The sequence below is a fragment of the Bidens hawaiensis genome, unplaced genomic scaffold, assembly GCF_021521415.1.
Source record: "Bidens hawaiensis isolate Kalapana, Puna unplaced genomic scaffold, B.hawaiensis_p1.1 tig00020232_1, whole genome shotgun sequence".
Taxonomy (NCBI): Eukaryota; Viridiplantae; Streptophyta; class Magnoliopsida; order Asterales; family Asteraceae; genus Bidens; species Bidens hawaiensis.
This window is the reverse complement of record NW_027493080.1, coordinates 229,456-234,061: the sequence shown is the minus strand read 5'-3', so window position 1 is coordinate 234,061 and position 4,606 is coordinate 229,456. Positions and strand designations below refer to the sequence as shown.

The following is a 4,606-nucleotide window of genomic DNA, read 5'->3' as shown; positions in this document are numbered from 1 at the left end:
CTGCCTCATATTATTTGGCGGCGACACTGCTGTTGGCGGTGGACCTTCGTCTCCGGTCCCTGGAATCCGTAACCATCCATCCATCCTTCATTGATTGATTGTTTACTTGAGTTTGTATAATTGTCCCCAAATTGATTGATTAGGTTAAATGTTTCAATTTTAGGGTTAGATGGTGTCACAAACTCTGTTCATGTGTGTGATGTTCTCACCAGAAAATGGACCACAAATTTGTTTATATATTTGGTTTTTTTAAGCATTTTTAGTAGGTTTGATTTGTTTATGTTTAGGTTTTGTTGTTGATTAATATTAATTTAGGTTTTGGTTGTTGATTAATGTCAATTGTGGTTTTATTTGATTTGTTAAGAATTTTAATAGGTTTGATTACCATTAGTTTGTTTGGTTCGGTTTGTTTATGAATTATTTGTTTATATCATTCAGAAATAATTTTTAACAGTCTGCAGACGTTAAAAAACAAACAGTCTTTTTCTTGCATGTTGCAGAGGTTTGGTCCACCTCTTCTGCCACAGATCCCTGCAGATGTGGTTCGCAGACTGCAGACATTTTACCACTTAAAAAACAAACACCACCTAAATCTCACTAATTATGTTCAGGTGGCGAGGAGGAAGGGTGAAGATCACTGTTCTATCTGAAGATGTTGATAAATTTGTAAGTCTTTGTTCTTAATGGATTACGCCGTTCCCGTGGAGCCGGTTTTTGTTATTGATATTGTCCTTGGCCCACTAGGACAATATCTCCAATTATTATTATTTTATTATTTATTTTTATTCAATTTTAGTTAATATTACTATTATTATTTTATTAGAAAAGGGAAAAAAACAAATTGATAAGTATTTTCTTGATATCGTAGAAAAGAGTGAATTAGGATGTGATAAGAGTTTGACGTTAATTGAGATGATTGGTGTAGGTTTGATATAACGATTAACGAATATGTAATTTCACACTTTTGTTTTATGTTTGTTTTTATTCTTGCTTTTGTTTGTTACATGTTTAATACAATACCGTCTTTTAAAAAAAAATAATGAGAAAAGAGTGAATTAGGATAAGATGTGATTAACGTAGGGGCGTCAATTCAATTCCTGACACGACCTGAAACCCAATCCGAACCCGACACGAAAAAATATAGGTTTTGGGTCGACTGACACAACCCGTTTTCCTTAAACAGGTCAACCCAAACCCGACCCGTTAAAAAGTGGGTTGACCTATTAACCCGTTTAACAATCTTTGAGAAGCTAAATTTTTTATTTTATAGATAAAATGTTTTAAATTTTAAAGTTAAATACTTAGATTTTTAATTTTTCATATACCAATTAACTTTTAAAAGTAAAACTAATTTCTTTTTACACAACTTTTATCTACTTTTTACTTATAATAATTTCATTTAGTAGTTCTAATTGTATATTCTCCTCTGGTTATTTCCTTTTGTTCTTATTTTTAATTAAATATGTGAACCTAATTTTGTTAACTGAGAATGAGAAATAGATACACAAAAACAATTAGATTCATCACAAATTATTAACAAGTTTTATATGAATAAGTAATAAATTATTTAATTTATTACTAAGTCAATAGATATTACTAATATTTGTATGTGAATGTAAAATGGGTTGACCCGAAACACAACCCGAACACGACACGAATTTAAATGGGTCGACACGGTCCGACACGGATAAAAATATGGATTGGGTTAGGGTTGAAGAAACTCAACACGCTAACCCGCCAACCCAAAATTCATCAACCTGTTAACCCACTGACCCGAAACAAATGACACCTCTAATTTAACGTGGTACTTTGGAGAAATTAATGAATTGTTAATCCATACACGTAGATGAGCATCTTTTGAGGGTCACACTGACCCCACAAAATTGCCTTTGAATATGGGAACAAGGTGAAACAGACATCTACTGATCTACCCATAACTAAATTATTTAGTCACTAAATTTATGTTAAATCTTTCCATTTATGAAAAAAAAAATATTCAAGTTTCATAAGATCAATAAAATTGTGGGTCCATATATGAAAAAGAACAATGAGTGCAAATTAGCCTTTAAACAAATGTGTCAATGTCCATTACAAGACAGGTAATTGTCAATGTCATCGTTAGGCTGATGTTGCTTTAAGATTTGAATATTTTTACTTTTTAGATTATTAATAAAAATTTGGAACAGCGAATTATTATATTTATTTAAAGGTTCAAATTTATTGTGAGTGAGTGTGACACGTTGGTGTATGCATATTTGATTTGTTTATGTACCTATAAAGGAGTGCTTATTTATGAGAGAGTAACAAACCAAAAAAAAAATAGAGACAAAAGAGTTGTGTGATAATGAGTTACAATGAGGATCACTTCACTTCTGCAATGGAATTGGCTTGCTCAATGTCATTGGGCATGGTGTTGATGACTACAATCAAGCTTAAGGTCCTAGAGACTATAGCGGAGATGGGACCTAATGCCCAACTCTCGAGTCATGATATTGCTTCTCGTTTATCAATCCCCAACCAAGATGCCCCTGGCATGATTGACCGAATGCTTTGTTTGCTTGCAAGCCATTCAATTGTCACTTGCAACAAAAGGGTCCATGAATCAAGGCCTATTCGAGTTTATGGACTCACCCCGATTGCCAAATACTTCGTTCCGAACGAAGATGGAGTATCCTTGGGTCCCTTGATGCAGTTGATTCAAGATAAAGTGTTCACTCAGAGTTGGTAAGTGTAACCATCTCATTTACTTAGTATAAAAAAATCATAACAAAATGGGCATACTCATTGAAAAATGGAAATTAATGATCAAAAGGTAATTAATTAATGTGTGGATTAAAGCAACTAGTTATATACAATGTTTTAAAAATCGGCATTTTACTTTTACTGGATTGGGCTAAAAAAATGATACAACTGGTTGACCCGGGTTATACCGGGAAGTTCAACAGGTTGAATAGTTTACCTTATAATTCCATATAAATGCAACTTCAATCCAAAAATAACCCAAAACTAAATGATTCTTATAACAAAAATAATCCAAAAGTTAATTCGTATTAAAAAAAAATAATGCAAAAGCACTCAATTTTAAAAAAATAGTCCTAATGGTTACACGTAATTTGAATGTTGATTGTTGGATTAAAAGTAAATTTGAAAAAATATGCACCACAATCATCAAAAAATTATCGGGCCGAAAACCGGTATTTTAGACAAAAACCAGCCGTACGATATTCTAGCAAACTTGTCAAAAATACAGGACTCAAAATACCGGCTTACTGTGCGAAATCCGGTTTAACCGGCCGATTTAAAATGGTTTTTAAACACTGGTGATATATATTAAATTAATAAACTAAATTTAAAACTAAAGTTTAGTTGAAAACAGTTAAATGCAAAGTCAAATAATGCAAGTATCATTACCTTGTACAAAATAGATTAAAGATAATTTTATCTATTTTTTAGTTCTCAAGAGAATATATAATTGGATATTGTAATAATATATCAGTAACATGATTTTTGTTTTCATTCCATTGATTGATTATATTTTTTGTTTACACAACAAGGTATGAACTTGGGGATTCAGTTCTTAAAGGAGGTGTTCCGTTTGACAAGGTTCATGGAGTTCACGCATTCGAATATCCTGCACTAGATGCAAGGTTCAATGAGGTATTTAATAAAGCCATGGTGAACCATACTACTTTGGTAATAAAGGAAATTTTGAAGCACTATCATGGTTTCGACACCCTCAGACGTGTCGTTGATGTTGGAGGCGGTCTAGGAATCACTCTTAGTATGATTGTATCGAAACATCCAACCATTAAGGGGATTAATTTCGATTTATCACATGTAACTCAACATGCACCAATATATCAAGGTTACATCTTATATTTTCAACAAACCCTTTCATTACACCCATGCTAATATTCATGTAAACTAATTGTAGGTATAGAACATGTTGGAGGAGATATGTTTAAAGAGGTTCCTAAAGGTGATGCCATTTTTATGAAGGTAATATAATCAAACTTACTTATATTTCCTATTGAACATATTTCTGACTAATGACGTATAAGACAGTGGATATTACATGATTGGAGTGACGACTTTTGTGTAAAGTTGCTAAAGAACTGTTATAAGGCTTTGCCATAAAATGGAAAGGTTATTATCGTAGAGGCGGTTCTCCCTTTTATACCGGACACAAGCTCTTCCGTCAAAGCCACGACCCACACTGATGCAATCATGATGACTTAGAATCCCGGTGGAAAGGAGCGCACCAAGGATGAGTTTCTTGCACTAGCCAAAGGTGGTGGATTCACGGGGATTAGAAAAGAATGTTTTGTTTGCAATTTTTGGGTCATGGAATTCTACAAGTAGATTTATTTCTAGTTGGTTTGAACACTTAAGCTCATATGTAAGGCCCGATTTTGATTACTTAAGTCTTTCGTATTTGTATTAGTCTAGTTTTCGTTTATGTTCGTTTACGCTTATATGTATTGGGCCCGAGGCCTTGTGTACTTGGTGCCTATTGGGCTTGTTATTAATGAAATGGTGTATAGCATACCACATATATAATGTGTGTGTATGGAATACACCAACCAACTCTTGCATCTTTCAATTC

The 4,606-nt window shown here is 33.0% G+C and overlaps 1 pseudogene across 1 annotated transcript; it reads left to right on the top strand.

The window, feature by feature from the left end:
• Positions 1-2,234: 2,234 nt before the first annotated feature.
• LOC143560185 (cathecol O-methyltransferase 1-like) lies at positions 2,235-4,391 on the top strand (annotated as a pseudogene). The gene is made up of 4 exons (XR_013140072.1): positions 2,235-2,724; positions 3,555-3,865; positions 3,935-3,999; positions 4,066-4,391. The product of XR_013140072.1 is annotated as a cathecol O-methyltransferase 1-like (transcript).
• The last annotated feature ends 215 nt before the right edge of the window (positions 4,392-4,606 follow it).